The sequence below is a fragment of the Diceros bicornis genome, chromosome 3 (assembly GCF_020826845.1).
Source record: "Diceros bicornis minor isolate mBicDic1 chromosome 3, mDicBic1.mat.cur, whole genome shotgun sequence".
NCBI classification, from domain to species: Eukaryota; Metazoa; Chordata; class Mammalia; order Perissodactyla; family Rhinocerotidae; genus Diceros; species Diceros bicornis.
Window position 1 is genome coordinate 74,209,207 of NC_080742.1, and position 17,955 is coordinate 74,227,161.

At 38.4% G+C, this 17,955-nt stretch overlaps 1 non-coding gene across 1 annotated transcript; it reads left to right on the plus strand.

Annotated features, from left to right (window-relative positions):
* The first annotated feature begins 13,136 nt into the window (after positions 1-13,136).
* Positions 13,137-13,243, plus strand: LOC131400700 (U6 spliceosomal RNA). The gene has a single exon (XR_009217412.1). It is a non-coding gene; the product is annotated as a U6 spliceosomal RNA (small nuclear RNA).
* The last annotated feature ends 4,712 nt before the right edge of the window (positions 13,244-17,955 follow it).

Genomic DNA, 17,955 nt, shown 5'->3' on the forward strand with positions numbered 1-17,955 from the left:
AGTAGGGACGGTGAAGGTTTGTGTGTTGCTTTTACAATCCTCTCTGTCACTGTGATGTGCCACTATCACTTCTGGAAAACACTGGCACTATGTGTAAACTGTGTACCGGACCAATTCCTTAAACTACACTCCAACTTCATCTTTAAATTTTTATTTTATTTTATTTTATTTTGTGAGGAAAATCAGCCCTGAGCTAACATCCATGCTAATCCTCCTCTTTTTGCTGAGGAAGACCGGCTCTGAGCTAACATCTATTGCCAATCCTCCTCCTTTTTTTCCCCAAAGCCCCAGTAGATAGTTGTATGTCATAGTTGCACATCCTTCTAGTTGCTGTATGTGGGAGGCGGCCTCAGCATGGCCGGACAAGCAGTGCGGCGGTGCGCACCCGGGATCCAAACCCAGGCCGCCAGTAGTGGAGCACCAGCACTTAACCGCTAAGCCACGGGGCCGGCCCCCAACTTCCTCTTTTTCTCCAGCTTTCTGAGTTCATTATTTTTTTTTCCCCATTCTTGGCTTTGCTTCATTCTTTGGATTTGCTGTACATAGCATTGTTTTTTTTTTCACTCCAAACTTGGTTTCCTCTGAACCATGATGTAGGTTCTCCCCCAGGCTAAACTGGGTTCGTTTCCAATATGAGATGATAAAAAATGCTGAAATTACCCATCCAACTTTTCCATTACTCCCTCATCATAGAAAGATATATGGAAGCCATGAATTAATTCGTTCTCAATGACTTTGAATGCCATAATTCTGAATCAAAAAATAATTAGTCTTCTCTAAGAAAATGACCAAAACAAGTATAGTGTTAAATATTAACATATTCTTACACTTCCAATTTTAGTTATTTTAACAGAAAACAGATCCCAAACAAATCATTTTATAAGCAGTCCTCAAACCCGTGGGATTGACATTGGTTACTAGTTTAGAAAGCAAGTCATTAAACCTTCTTCCGTTATTATCTAAATAGCTCTTTAAATAAATGTGTCATTTGCAGTCTGAAAGAGTTGGTTGGCAAGGCTGAGTGACATCCAAGTTTATTTTAAATCAGGTCTTCCAGGTTTGGAGTTTTCATGCAATGATTCATCTGTGTCTACTCTTACTTTTTTTTGCTTGTGCCAATGGGAATGGAAAGAAGCTTAGTGTGTATCTTTGTTTTAATGCATCTGGGAGACATACTACAAATTAAGATGACAGATGGGAAGAACCACTATTGACTTTGGGCAATTCAGAGAGGGTTTCCAAGAGCTCATTAATTTTGTGTTTCAGAAGTTTAGGCACCAGCTTGAAAATAATAAATTAACTGTGCTAAAGTAGTGAAAAATCCTTTACTTTTTTATAACAAGGAAAAGTGCAAATAATATACATCTATTTATTAACCCCCAACCTAATGGGGGGTTAGCCCCGTTTTTCCCCTAGTAGTTTATGTTATGACACCTCCACTCTCAAGTGGGAATGAATTGTAATTAAGGACATTTGGGAATTCTAAAGGAGACTCTGAGGCTGGAATTATTCCAGTTCCCATTATGATATGACGTTTCTCAAATCTGAGAGAAGGAAAATAACATATGTTTTCTTCATGAAATGCCTGTTCTGTAGGTGGATCCAACCAATTCCTTGCAGGTCCAGTATTCTTTTGGGGTGGATTAAATGTAGATGATCAAGGAATGGTGAATGGGTAAGAGATTTTAGTTGGTAAGACGCTGGGAAAATACTGCTTAAACTGCATTTAACATAGATGATGTCTTCTATAAATAATCAGTAACTTCTCAAACATCATTTATTTTATTCCCCCAAGAATGTATTTATTTTTAAAACCCATGGTTTACATGAATTTATCATTGAGGAACTTGCTCTGTGTGCCTTTAGGATGTCTTACTTGAAATCTGAATCATACTCTATAGAAGAACTAATGTTTCGTACCATTTATATTGAATAGATATTAAATCTTATATCTGAAATCTGAAAAAGGCAGTTACACTTATCAAAAGGGAGCTATATTTTAGTGTTGCTTATTGAAATTTTACCATATAATTTCTTGGTTTAAGATAGAAAAGACTCAAAATTACCAGATGAGCTTTTACTTGTTTTTCCACAATAAATCTTGTGAACAAACCAAGTATACAAAAAGCTCTCCTGGAATGTGTTCAACTCTAGGCTCCCTAGTGGGATAGATGTAAAGAATGAAAGACTCCTGTTCACCTTGGGGAAGAAAATGGGATGTTAATCCTGATGAGGCACAAATAGGACATTTCAAAATAAAAGTGCCAGTTCCCTGGGGATCTCAATCAATATCCACCTTAAATGATCTCTGCATATTTTTTAAAAATGTGTGTTCTCATACACAACAAAGTCAAATATAAATTGTGCCATCTTTCACCTGTATGTGTTTGTATACACATATATACCTATCCATTCTTAGGAAAAGAACAATTGTAAAATGTAAAATGATAAGAGAGTTCTCTGGTATCTCCCAAGAAAGCTAATCAAAAGGATAATGAGAGGAAAATAAAACCTAACTTCAGTCCAGTTTGCATAGGACAAAAGCAAATGAAAACTGTAAATTAATCTGTAGAAAATCTCAACTCTTTCCAACACTTGTGGCCATCTGCTTGAAATCTAAGAATGCTAAACCTATATTATGCCTTTAGACATACCTTGAGTCCAGATTTTCCCTAATGCCTGAGTGCCTTTAATCAAGACTGGTCATCTAATTTGGTTAAAGCAGAGTACAGTCATAATTTCAAAACTGTTAAGTTTCGGTGATCAAGATTGCACTCTGGTTGCAATTAAATTTGCCCTCCAAAAATGCATGCTCTTTGACAAAATGTCAATAGAAGCAATCAGAAATGAAAACTACCTCAATTTCCAATCACCCAGTCTACCCCATATACTCTGACTTTCCTCCTATTAAAATGATTGAATTACGCTGCTTCCTATCTGAGGCTGCCTGTTCTACTTGTGGACCAGACCCCAATCTCTCTTTTCTTCTCAAAGATTTGATTGTTGCAATTATTCTGTCTCCTTCATGAATCAGTATTGTCTTCATCTTTACTGTTTATTCTCATTATACAAACATGCTGTAACATTTCCCACTCAAAAAAAGACCTCTATACTCCCTTCTAACTACTGCCCGTTTCTTTGCCTCACTATCTAAAGAAACACTTTCACAAATTCCTGCTCTTTTCACTTTCTCACACTTCTCATCTTCCATTGTCTCCTTGACTTTATCCAATCATCTTTCTTTCCCTCTAGACCCCCAATCCACTCTGGTGGATGTCTCCCCATCTGACCAGTGATATTGGACACAGTTGATCACGCCATCCTTCTTAAAATAATTCGTTATATGACTGTCTTAACACCATATTTTCCTGGTTTTCCTCCTACTCCATTGACTACTGCTTCCTAGTCTTCTTTGCTGGATCTTCATAATTTAGCTGATCAGTAACTATCAGAATAACACAGGGTTCAGTCTTCTTACACCATCTCTATCTGGACTCACTTTCTAAGTAACCTCATCTAGACCCATGACTTTAAATAATATCTATATACCAATGACTTCCAAATGTGTATCCCATCCCAGTGTCTCTTTAAGCTATAGATTCATATATTCAGTGGCCTTTTGACACTGTACGCAGCATGTCCAAATTAAAATTCTACATTTCCCTCCTACCCTCCAAATTTGCCCCTTTCCCAGTATCCTCCACTTCATTAAACTACAATTCACAAAACTGTTCAGAAAAACAGAAGAATAATCCTTGACATCTGTCTTTCCACAACAGCTATACCCAATCCATCAGCAATTCCTATTGGTTCTGCCTTTAAATATCCTCAAATCCACCATTTACTACCACTTCCACTCTTACCTCTCTACTCCAAACCAATCATAATCACTCAACTGGATGAGTTAACAGCCTCAATAAGTCTCTTTACCAAGTCTTTATTCCTCCTGTTGTTTTTCATTCCATTCCCCACAAATATAAAAATGTGCATAAGATCATATCACTTCTCTGTTTAAAGTACCCTAATGTCAGGGCTGGCCCTGTGGTGGTTAAGTTTGGTGTGTTTCACTTGGGCGGCCCAGGTTCGCAGGTTCAGATCCCAGGTGTAGACCTACACTACTCGTCAGCCTCACTGTGGCAGTGACCTACATATCAAGTAGTGGAAGATTGGCACAGATCTTAGCTCGGGGCTAATCTTCCTCAGCAATAAAATAAAATAAAATACTCTAATGTCTTCCTACTAGAATTAGAACAAAATCCAAAGTCCTTACCATGGCTAGGATGCTCTGCATGTTCTGGCCTCTGCCTATCTCTTTGACCTCATCCCCTACATCTTTCTCCAAGTTATTCTCCATCTACATTCGTCTTGTTACTGTTCCAGTGTTCTCATGATGGGGATTTGCCTGTCTCTCTGCCTGAACACTTATTCCCCAGATGTTCACATGGCCCACTTTATTTAGGAATCTGCTCAAGATCACCTTTTCAGAGAGCCTTTCTCTAAGCAAGTGGTCAGAAAACCCTGAGTTTTCAATTCTTTATGTATGATACATTGCTTAAATCATATGACCTTTCTGAGATTCAGTTTCTTCATTGTATTATCTATTGCTGCGTAACAAATGCTATAAACTCAGTGTTTGTCTCTCCCCAAAGTCCCTGTGTTGAAGTCCTAACACCCAAGGTGATGGTATTAGGAGGTAGGGTCTTTGGGAGGTGATTAGGTCACGAGGCCAAAGCCCTCAGGAATGGGATTATTGCCCTTGCAAAAGAGGCCTAGAAAGATCCCTTGCCATCTATGAACCAGGAATTGGGGTCTCACCAGACATTACATTTCCTGGCACATAGACCTTGGACATCCCAGCCTCCAGAACTGTGAAAAATAAATTTTTGTTGTTTATAAGCTACCCAGTTTATGGCATTACATTATAGCATCCCAAATGAACTAAGACAACAAATTATGCCAAAAGGTGGCAGCTTAAAAAAATAAATGTTTATTATCTATTTTCTGTGAGTTAGGAATCCAAGTGCAGCTTAGCTGGGTGTCCTGGCTCAGGGTATTGCACAAGGTTATACTCAAAGTGCAGGCCAGGGTATAGTCATATCAAGGCTCCCCTGGGTGTACTTCTAAACCACTTACATGGCTGTTGGTAGACCTCAGGTCCCCATTGGCCATTGACTGGAGATGTTAGTTCCTTGTCACATGGACCTCTCCATAAGGTGGCTCATAACATGGCAGCTGGCTTCCTTCAGAGCAAGCCAGTGAGAGATGAAGAAAGGGCATGCAAAATGGCAGCCACAGTCTCTTTGTAACTTAATCTTGAAAGTGACATCCGATCACTCTTGCCACGTTCTGTCTTTAGAATGAGTCTCTAGGTCCAACCCACACTCAAGTAAGTCAAGAGGGAAGTACAGAGGCCATCTTAATAGCTGCCAGCACAGTAGTGTATGATGTGGAAATAATATTGCCTGCCACACAAGATGGTTGGTTATAGAAGCATAACATAAATATATTTTCACTGACTTATTTGCATATAACTTTTTTCAAGTCTTTGTTGTAAACCTTGGAACTAATATATGTAAGACCAACAGGCTAGCTTTCTTGCAGATGAAATATTTAAAGGGAATTTCTCAGGGCCCAGTGTTAGAGTTACGAGCAGAATTCCAGAGATAAAATGTCATTCTTTGCCTTACCCACTTATTTATGCTTTGATTTCTTACCCATAAGTGGTGCCAAGTAGTATTTTTTAATGCATCCTCCAACAAAATTGTAGACGCCAAGTATAATTACTCTAAATATTTAGAATCCTCATAGGAAAATAAATATACTTCCAGTATTAAAAATATGAGCTTAGCCATAGATTTCAACTCACAAAGTTAAAATAATCATAAGCTTTAGAACACATATGAGTTCCTAAATACTTGCTGGGAAATTAAACTAACTTTAGGAAATTAAATGATCATATATTTTTATATAGAAAAGTAGTTTGTAGATGTTATTTTAAAAGAATGACCATTTCATTCCATAGAAGTATTAAATATTAAATAACCTAGACATTCTAGAAACAGAGGCATAGGCAAAGTTACTTTCTAAAAGTGCCTATAGGACTTAAGGGCCCAGAACTTAAAAGGTTCACAAGAGAATAACCTAAAGATCATAAATCTAGGACACTTTTTATTCACAATCCACCACACTTTTCACTCTAGCACAAAAAATTTCAAGAAATATGGGGTAGCCTACAGTGTGCAAAATACACCAAGCAGAAAAAGTGATTAATAATAAAAAAGACAGAAATATCCTGCTAACTAGAAACTCAAAACCTAGTCAAAAAGATAAGACATAATCACATAAAAGAGTAACTAAACATAAGGCCAAATGGCCACTTGGGTAAGTCTTCCTACCCCTCAAGATCTATATAAGATTAGCTTGAAACCTCATTCCTCATTCAGTGAGATTAATGTCTTCCTCTGAATTTCTGAAAATTCCCAGCCATTTCTCTCAGCTCTCTCAGCCTCTGATTTCTCCATTCTTGTTCATCTTCCACCTTCTGTTCAGCTTCTGATGGCTTGTTATCCCTTCATTCTCTCTGCTCAACTGTAACCTCAACACAGACCTCCATTGATTTAATCAGATTTCCATGAAAACCACTAATGTCAGGCCTTTGTGTGTGTAAGTGGGCGCCACTGACTATTTGGGAAGAAGAAATGAGTTTATGTCACAACCACACAAATGACTAAAAATTCAGTCTTAGACATCTGCTGGGCCATTTCCATCAGTGGCCACCTCCCACCCCCCACCCAATGTTGTGTGATTCTCTGCTTTTCTCTTCAGTTTCCTCTCTCCAACATCTCCAATTTTGTTTCATTTTGTGTTTTTTTTGTCCCTCAGTGATATTTATTCTCATAGTCTTATGTTCTCTTCCCAAGACATCAAAGTATTTCCTTAACTGTTTCCTTAACCAGAAATTCTGGTGCCAGTTTCTCAGTTTTTCACCCTTTCACACCATTTCCTGTATTGAGAATACTTTAATGCTTCAAAAGAAGAGAGGACTCCGGCCAGCCCTGGTCACCTAGTGGTTAAGTTCAGCACCGTCCGCTTCCGCGGCCCAGGTTCGGTTTCCGGGTGCAGACATACACCGCTTGTCTATTAGTGACCATGCTATGGCTGCAACTCGCATATAAAATAGAGGAAGACTGGTAACAGATGTTAGCTCAAGATTAATCTTCCTCAGCAGGAAAAAAAAAAAAAAAAAAAGAAGAGAGGACCAAAAGGTTAGCCAGACTAGGGCGATAAGGAAAAGCTTTCAATAGGTGGCAGACATTAAGTATTAAATAATAGGTAGGCTAAGAAAATGGTGGAAGGAGGGTGCCTCGGAACATTCCAAATGAAAATAGAGTAAGCATAATCCACACTGGCATTTATCATTAAAGAATATGCTGATTATAGGGTTTTGTGCAAACCTAGGCACTCTAAAGGGATTTTCTTTCTTTCATTGTATCTTTGTCTTCCTTGGCATGATCCCTGAGGACATTCTAGAAAGGTCTTAGTGTGTGATATTATTTGCTTTTAATTCTTTCTTTATAACTAGTTTAAAAGATATTGGTCAAAATCTATAGAGAGAAGAGGTCATCTCACAGAATTCAACTTGAATGCTGGATTGTTGTAAGTGCGGGTCTTAAGCAATTTGTATGCAGAAGAAAGTCATTAAAATGGATTATGGATCTACTTTAGCTTAATGGGAGTTTTAGACTATTAATTCTTCCTTGTCTAGGACCAATTGGAATACAGCCCTGAATTGTGTAAGTGGATACTCACCTCAGGTATATGTGTATTTGTTCTGTCCTCCTATTCCTCAGCTAATTCAGATCGGTGAAGCAGTGTGTCATAAACACATTGCATGTTAAATTGGGCTAAATCTCTTTCATTGCTGTACAGTTCATTCATAGAGCAGTACGTGGGGTCTGAGATTCTTCCTTCTCTTTAGTGACAGTAGTGGGTAAGAGCATAGACTTGTATGCAGAAGAAAGTCATTAAAATGGATTATGGATCTACTTTAGCTTAATGAGAGTTTTAGACTATTAATTCTTCCAGAGTTTGTAACCATGGTTCCAGTTTCTACTACTCGTATTTCCTTGGGAAAGTTACTGTCTCTGTGCTTCAGTATTTTCATCTATAAAATGAGTACAATAATAGTGGGACATAGGAAGGAAGAGTCTAAACAGGCAGTTGGGAAGCACCTTAAATCTGTGAAACTCGTGTTCGTTATATATTGCACTCCAGACATATGCTTTCAGTAATATGTAACCCGTGATCAACTTTTTGTCTTGGCATCAACTTTTACAAATATCCTTTTCCATTTTGTCCTAAAATAATGACAATTATGTTTAAATTTGTTGTCTGTTAATTCTAAATTCCAAATATATCCTTTTTGTCCAATTGCTTATGGTCATTTTCTAATTTAAGATTCACTTTCTTCAGCTCTTTGTCTAAATCAGTAATTAATTCTTAGACTTCAGCCTGTGTAAGGATTACTTAGATGACTAATTAAAAATGCATATTCCTGACCCTCAGCCCAATATTCTGAATAGAGAGCTATGAAGTGCATCTCAGAGACTATAACCACCACTTTGGGGGATTCTGACATAGGGGTTTCATAAGACACACTTTAAGAAACACTGATCTCGTCCATTGATAAAAATGTTAAATAATGTTGATTTAGTTTTCACCTCCAAGGACTACCATGAACATTGTCTCCTCAGATTGAAAATAATTCATAATTATTTCTTCAAAAAATTTTGCAGGCCGGCCCAGTGGCGTAGTGGTTAAGTTCATGGACTCCGCATCAGTGGCCCAGGGTTCACAGGTTGAAATTCCAGACACAGACCTAAACACCACTCATCAAGCCGTACTACAGTGGTGTCCCACATACAAAATAGAAGAAGATGGGCACAGATGTTAGCTCATGGCCAATCTTCCTCAGCAAAAAGAGGATGATTGGCAATAGACGTTAGCAGAGGGCCAATCTTCCTCACTAGAAAAAAAAAAGTTTTGCAACCTTTAGAATGATAAGATTGGTGAAAAAATTTTGGAATTTTTGCTGGAGTTTGTGGGTGGTAAGACAAACTTAGGTAGAGGTGTAAATACAAGAACAAAAGGCCTATGTAGGCAGAGATTTTTATCTGTATAATACATTGCTGAATTCTTAGCACCAAGACCAGTGTTTGAAATACGGTAGGTCTTGATACATCTAAGAATGTTAAATACCATAGCAATCAATTAGAGAAACAAAAAGTAAATTCTGCCGTTGCCTTATTACAATTTTTTGAGATACTTAAGAGCCAAAGAAAATAAAAGCTAAATATAGACTGTGAAAAACCAAGTAGCGAGGTGTTCAAAATTGTACTATCCTCTTAATACGTTAGGGAAGGAAAACATTAAAGGCTAAGGTCTAATTAGGGGAAAGCTCCCACCGATTCCTCTATAGGATATCATCACATACACATGAAAACAACCTCCTTATTACTAGCAGAAACAAATTACTGGAATGTGCCTGAGAAAACTGAATGTCAAGCTAGATCAGACTCTTCTGGGAAAACTGAGTTTTAAGTTAGTTTGTACACTGAATGTATTCTTTGTCAAAATCTGATGTCATCCTTCAAGGGAAACTTTCCAGGGGCCAAATCATTGTGTTCCCTTTTCACCTCCTCAAATTTTTAAAGTGTGTGTTAGAGCAGAGACCTTAGGAAGAATGCCTAACTCTTAAGAAAGTTTAAACCTATGGGGATAGAGATTTCATTTTGTGGCAAAACTAAATCTGACTCTGACATCACCCTCTGTTCAAAAATTAGTTTATGAAGCAAACAATTGCCAATCTAAAATATTTCTCCACTAGTAACAACACTGTAGACATTTGGCAGGATAAATGTAACCATTTAGACACATCAGCTAGCCACGGAAAGAGGATTCTGCACAATACAAATATCCTGGAAGAAACACATGATGTATGCGGTTGATTTCTCCATTTTGATTGTGCTGTGTGTATTGTAAATGAATGTATTTTGCTCCAGTACTTGTTCCTTTGACCTTTTAGATTCTTAATGAGACTCCAAAAGCAGCAATGAAAAGCACAGTGTTCCATTCTGGAAGCTCTCAGAAAGCTATGCACTTTGGCTAAATTTAGATGTAACATTCAGAATATAAAAACATGTCCGGCCATCTTTCTAGGGGACACTTAGTCACTCATTTTTTATTTAAATAAATTGGTCAAGTAATAGTTGCTTCTTCTTAGTTCACTCATGTAAAAACAGGGAGGGAAGTGGTTTGAGGGGAACAATAACAAAAACTGACCCATGTGAGGCTTTTTAATGTGTGCCACTCAGGCGTACTCATTTCATAGGACACCGAACAATGGAAACGTTTGTGTTCATTTAAAACAATTCTGGCTCAGAAAACACAAATTACAATTAAAACTGAGGCAACAAAATTAGAAACTGAAAACATTGAGAATTGTTCATGTTGAAGAAACATTGTCCGCTTTATCAAGTATTCTTTTGGCACAAACTTCAGTAAATAATTGAAAGTTAGTAAAAAAAAAGGAGACTCAAACTACAAAGTAGTATTTCTTCTCCTAAATGATAACATGGGAAATATCATATAGCTTTTAGAATTCAAAAATTTGTTCACTTAAGCAATAGCTCTGATTTTAAGGCGTATGTTGTTTATGGTACCTAGTCAGAAAACTTTTTTCTGGGTAACATAATCTAAAAGAGCACACCAACCATGGAAATTCAGCTCTTTGGTGCCACAAAGTTAAATTAAGTTCTAACTATGAAAAATTGCCGGATTAAGAGAGACCAGATGCGATTTGGAAGTTTGAGCATAACTCAGACTAGTGTGATCTAGCTTTCTGCACTGGAAAGTTAGATTTAAAAAGCAGTCGCTTTGGTTTTTTTCTAATTTTATTTTATTGTGGCAAGAACACCTAACATAGATCTAGCCTCTAGCCTCTTAACAAATTTTTAAGCGTACAATACAGTATTGTTGATTATAGGTGCAGTGTTGTATAGCAGATCTCTAGAACTTATTCATCTTGCTTAATTGAAATTTTATGCCCATTGATTAGTAACTCCTCATTTCCCCCCTCCTTCCAGCCCCTCGAAACCACCATTCCACTCTTTAATTCTATGAATTTGACTATTTTAGATACCTCATATAAGTGGGATCATGCAGTATTTGTCTTTCTGTGACTAGTTTATTTCACTTAGCATGTCTTCAAGGTTCATCCATATTTTAGCCTATTGCAAAATTTCCTTCTTTTTTAAGACCAGGAAGTATTCCATTGTATGTATATACCATATTTTCTTAAATAAATGAAAAGCAATTCTCTCAGAATTTACAAAATTGTAAATGGAGAGACAAGCCAGGCTGGTGTCTTAGACAATAAGATAATCTGCAGACCTCAGTGCTGAGACACACTAGCCAGCAGTGTGTAAGGAGGGAGTAAAAGGAAAGAGATGAGGAAAGTCATTCCCTGCTTCTCTCCTCCTGCCCACCTGCCCTCGGGGTCCAACCTTATCCATGGCGTAGTGTCTGTGGTTGGTCAGGCCTGCTGGGGAAGAAGCTCAGAGAAGAGAGAGGAAGGAGTGTGGGAAGGAAGGGAGCATGAGAGGAACATGGAAGTCACTCAACCAGCTTCTTTGTTGCCTGTGTAGATTGGTTGGGCTGAGATTAAAGCCACTTCCCCTCTGCCACTCCCCCCAGCAAATGTGAAACATATTTCCACTCAACTGCACATAACTCTACTTTATCATGTGTAAATCTGAAATTCCAACTGTCTGTAAACTTGGAAATTAAAAAAAGTTGACCATAATCATGCACTATGTGCAATAAGTACAGGAGCCAAAATCAAACCACCGTCAGGTATCTTCCAAAACCAGTCTCCACCTAACTAGCAGAGAGCTCCTAATAAATAACGGCAATGGGAGTGCTGTGTGAGGAAAGCCCACAAAACAAATTCTAAATAAAATAAACAAAAACCTCACCAATGGCTTACAAATATTTAAGGGCTTCCTGAATCAGATAATGTCTGATAATAAAGCTCCATTAGGGCAAATTCTGGAAATAGATATATCTCCCCTGGCATAACAGGTGTTAGGATGAGAATGTAGATGCAGGAATGTTTGTAGATAAGAGCTGAAATTGAGTTCTAAACAGTGTCTTCTGGCACAGCAGTTTTATTTCAAGAAACATTCTCATTTCAAAGGCATCATTTCAGAAGTCAGCACATTATGAACATGAATACAGGAAATTGCACTAAAGGACATTGATGAAATCTTTCCCCATCCCCCAAAACCACAGATCTTGAGTGCAGCTATAGAGAAAACGCTTCTAAAACACTTAGAAATAATTGTGCAAGTCCAACTCAAAACCTTGATGAGGTAAGTGTCATGGTTCAGCATATAAATGTTTGCACAAGCAAAAATGATGTTTTAACAAGAACAGGATGAGTTTGAGGAGACTGTCTAAGGCCAAAAATTTAAAAAATTGGGGGCAGATGTGGACTTCCATGACTTCAAAATAGACACAATCGAGCACAGAGATTAACAACAAGGTTCTATGGAGTCAGGCTGACCCGGGGCTGCCTCTTTCACCCACAGTTTACTGGTTATGAGACCTTGAGTAGTTAATTATACATTTCCAAGTCTCAGTTTTAAGTTTTATTATCTTTAACATGAAAATAAGACAATTGCCTCATTGCATTCTTCTTGGATTAAGCTGAACAACACAGGTACATTATTTAACACCATTCCCGGCATATAGTAAGAACTCAATTAATTTGGGTTTGAAGCATTTTTCAGTTGTTTCATTTTCAGTCAGAAAATTTAAAAAATATAGCAATAATCGTTTTGGATCAGATAACCTATTCTTACATTCTGCCTCTGAGTGTAGAATCAAAGGGTATTTTATGGAAGAACATAGTCACCCTCCATGCCCCAATATCCTGATATGGAGCATTATAGAATTGATCTCCGCCTTTGTTTTGATAGTAAAAATCAAATGGTTCTCGCTTGTCTTTCAGGGTCACAGTTTCTGTAATTTTTTCTTCTTTATGTAAACAAGTATTTTCTTTAAAATGTATAGTGGTGCTCACTTCAGCGGCACATGTACTAAAATTGGAACAATACAGAGAAGATTAGCATAACACCTGCTCAACAATGACACACAAATTCGTGAAGCGTTTCATATTTTTATGAAAAGAGTTCTGGATATGGATGGTGGTGATGGTTGCACAACAATATGAATGTACTTAATACCACTGAACCATGCATTTAAAAATGGTTAACAAGGTAAATTTGATGTTATACGTATTTTACTACAATACAAAGATTGGAAAAAATGTGTAATAATACTGCTTCATTAAGGTCCCTGAGTTCTTAAAATACTGGTCCTTTGTCAATAAGTTTATGTATTTGAATGGGCATAGAATAGCTAAATTACTGGTCTACTGTTACTCAGCAAAGCAGAAGCAAACACAGCATTAAAATTCTGAATATTGCAATCTGAAGAGACCGACTAGAGCAAGCTAGTTTTTGTTTATTTATTTATGCTTACTACATAACAGCTCAGAAGAATAACTATTTGTGGAATCACCTGTTATCCCTGAATTTTCCACTATTGTATTTTTTATACTTGGAGAGAGACATGCGGGACAGGAGACAGTAATCAAAGCACAATTATGTATCAGATTGATACCCAAACAGCAATTTAAGACATTTTAAATGTACTTATGTTATTTATTTTTCTACACAGAATTGACTAGAAAGCTTTTCTAAGGACTGAAATGACTGGTGTAAACAACTTGTATATGAACATGAAACATGAAAACTAATTTATACTAGGCGAGTATTCACAAGCCCTATTGCAGTTTTCCTTCTTCTGTGATTTAACATTTCATCAAGCCACAAATATGGTGATGGATGCTTTTGAAAAAAAGTATAATTGTTTTCCATTTTTTTCTTGCAATCTGAAGATAACGGACTCCTTTTCAATATCAAGTCAATCTCTACTTGCATCTGTCGGGGAAGAGGTGGAATCCCCCTCTCCCCTTTCCCTTAAGGTTCTTCTGGCTGGCCAAATAATCAACAAGACATGTTAGCAGGAGAAAATAATACCAAGTTTAATAACATGTATACATGGGAGAAACTCAGAAATGAGCAACTCGTCCCTCTGTCTAAGCTGCTTGCTTAAGTATTGCAGCTAAAGGCGAGGAGCGTGTTGGGGGTGAGTAGTGGCCTGGGACTTCAGAGGGCAGGAGGACAATTCTTTTCAGGGTCATCTATCGATAATGTGGTCAGGGAGAGATAGAGTTTTTTGATAAAAGGGGCTTGGTGCCCCTCCCATTGTAACATCTATTTTACATTATCTTTATAGCCATCATGATAGAAGATCTGTTCCAGGAAGGAGCCACCATGTCAAATTCTTTAGGCAGTTAGTGGGGGAGGTCAAATGTCCTTCAGAGAAAACAATCAAGGTAAAGAGATATATTTCAGGGTGGCCAAATCTTGATCTCCCACACATCTGTATCCTTAAATTCCACCTTCCCTCCTGTCAACAAGGGATCAATTTTCCCTGTTTCTACCCACAATCCATTGCTTTTCTTCCCTTTATAGCTAAAACTGATTGAAATAGTTATTTCAACTCCCTCACCTCCTATTATCTACTCAACACACTTCAGTCAATTCATCAGCGCCTCCATCTTGCTCAAACGGCCAGCAGCGTTTGACACTGTTAGCACTCCCTTACTGACGTGTTTTGTTTTCGACGTTTACCATCCTAATTTTCCTGCTTCTTCAGCAGCCTCTCGTTCTCAGTCTCCAGTGCTTGCTCCTTTTCCACTTCCTAACCTCTAACTGCTAGAACACCTAAGACCCAGTCCAGGGCTCCGTTTTCTCCTCTATCAACACTCTTCCATATGGCCTCGTCTAGTCCCTGCATCTCTCTGCTAATGGCTACCAAATGTATATATCCAGCCCCGGAGTCCCCCTGAATCCCAGGCTCATATGTCTGACAGCTCACTCATCATCTCCACTGGGTGTCTATTAGGCGTCTGCCCAAAGAAGCAACCTTAATCACCCCTCCAGAGTCTGCTCCTTCCAGCCTTCTCTATCTCCGTTGCTAAATCCAAAAACCCAGATGTTATCTTTGAATTCTCTATCTCCCCTACAATAAATCTATCAGCAAATCTTGTCAATTTATATATATCAAACCATTTCCTAAATCCAGTCAGTTTTGCTGCCTCACCTGCTACCATCCTTTTATGTTGCCATTAACTCTTGCCTCAACTAGTGCAATAGCCTCCTCACCAGTCAACTTGCTTCCATTCCTGCCCTCCTGCACTTCATTCTCCGTGGAGCAGCTGGACAGAGCTTCAGAAAACTAAATCAGGCTATGCCACTCGTCTACTCAAAAGCTTCCAGGGTCTAGGCATCGCACTTAGAATAAAATCCAAACTATTTATCCCCTCCTGGTCTGGCCCTGGCCACCTTTCAGATCTTATCTCCTACCATCCTCTTCTCCCATTTCTCACCACTCTAAGCCAAATCATCCTTCTTGTTCCCCAAACATACTGATGTATTTCTCACCAAAGGGCTGCTTACTGACACGTAATTGGTTTTTGATAAGTATCTACCAAACAAATGATTGTAAGGTGGGCTGTTTTTCCCTTCTTCACTCTCACTATAATTTTCTGCTAATTTGTATAACTTCCTGTACCACTTTTGCACCCACTCTGCGTTACACCCAGAGAAAAAGAACACTATCGGTATTAATTTAGGGCTACTCACTGTGGATTATTCAGAGTGTTTCTTTTTAAGTGAGAGACCTAACGGAAGGAGTGGCTATCCTGATTTAAGACAGCCTGGGAGCGTGTCTTAAAAAGAAGTTATGCAAGATGATTAAGTTCTAGAGATCTGCTGTACCACATTGTGACTATAGTTACCAACACTGTATTGTATGCTTAATATTTGTTAAGAGGGTTGATCTCATGTTATGTGTTCTTACCACAATAAAAAGATCCCAGATTTGTTATCAGATGCATTAGATAAGCTTGCTGAGATACAGCATATCTAAATTTCAAGTTTCTCTGTGTTGGTGGGGGGAGGGGTGCTGCTGCTTCTGTAGCTGAGCAGATTAGAGCTAGGAGCTAATAATTTGCATTTGTACTAACACCATATCCATCTTTTTGCCAGGAAGCTTCACTATCTGATCAGCTCTCACCACTGTTTTCTGCCTCTCTCTCGCCAAATATATTTTCCTTAAATTGAGTGTAGCTAAAATCTAGAAACCAGGCTTGGTTTTCTCTACCATCCCTCTGCAATCCGGTGGTCTTTAATCAACCCTCTTTTTTCCAAAATACCAAGTACTTCACATATCCATCCCACAAATATTAACTGAATTTGTGCTTGATTCCAGGCATTATGCTGTCTCTGTTGGTACAAAATATATAGCAATAGATTGGCCTGTGCCTATATTACTGTAATTCCCCTAAGTTCCTTGAAAGAAAGTTGCAATATTATTCTAAATATTTTACAACCTTTAACTTATGCTAAGTGTTCCCCAAGGTTCCATCTCAACTTGCTCCCCTACTCTCTAGTTTCCTAACCTTTTCACTTCCCACTGCATTTTCACCACATACTGTAAGATCTCAGTTAATGATACTGACTGGCATCTCCCATTATGTTCTTTTGCCTGCATTCTTCAACTTTGCATCTGTCAAACTACTTTCTACCTCAAATTCAAAAGCCAACACAAATTCTGATTAATCTAGGAAAAATAGGTGGCCAGGTACTAAAGGGTTCAGGAAAAAAATTGTCTAATGCACCCTGCTGTGAGCATCACGTGTGAAGTACTGAGGGAGAAGTAAAATGAGTAAGGCCAGGCATTGTCCTCAGGATGTTACAATCCAGTGGGCGGAGACAACATAAATGCACTATGAGTAGAATACTATGACCTAAGGAAAATCATAAAATGTGGAAATTTTATATGGTTGAGAGACCCACAAGGGCTTCCTGGAGGTGGCATGTGTATTGGGTGGTAACAAGTGAGCAGGATTTTGGTAGGAACAAGTAATTGAGCATTCCAGATGGAGAGGCCAGTGTGAGGGCAGAGCAGCATGAGAGGAAGGATCCTAAATGACGATGCATCTATCCTGTGGCAGCAAACATCAGGAGCAACTGGGCTTTCTGAAATCTCATTCAGCTTGCAGACCAGATGATCTGCCAGACTGTGCTTAATGTTTGGTTGACAGTAATAACGACAGCTGAACAATATAGACTCACTCTTATGGGTCAATATATGAGGGACATTGGCTATATCAAGACAAGACATCTCTTCCTCAAAGTGAATGATGGAGAAAAATCATACAGACACAGGGGGAAGGCATTCTTCAAGGATCATATCAAGCCATGGCAAGGGCACTTTCCATCTGTGGCTGGAAAATGACAAGAGAAGGCTAACAGTTTCACAGAGTTTCATGCGTAATAACAGGGATATGGCTTATTTGAGCAGGAGGAGAAAGCCAACTCCTAGACAGCAGGACTTAGCTACAAACACACGCAGAGAACGAGGTAGGCAGGTGGTTCTTATGTTTCTCCTTATACTGCCTTTCAGCCTCATGCATATAGAACATACTATGTGAGATCCAGAATATGTGTAAACACTCGTAGCGCTAAACAGTGTGTGAAGGAAGCCAAGGGAGTTTCTGGCTTCCTCCCATTTCCTCTATAAGAGCCCTTCGGGAGCCTCTTCCTCAGCCTCTTTGCTTTCCTTTCTACCCTGCAAAATTACATTTGGAGTTTTAAATATAAATGGAAGTAATCACTTTGAGTTCAAGTTCTTTCCCTAAAGCACACCCAAACAGCAACAGCTTACTCTACTATCTCTATACTCGGCAGTATAAATTAC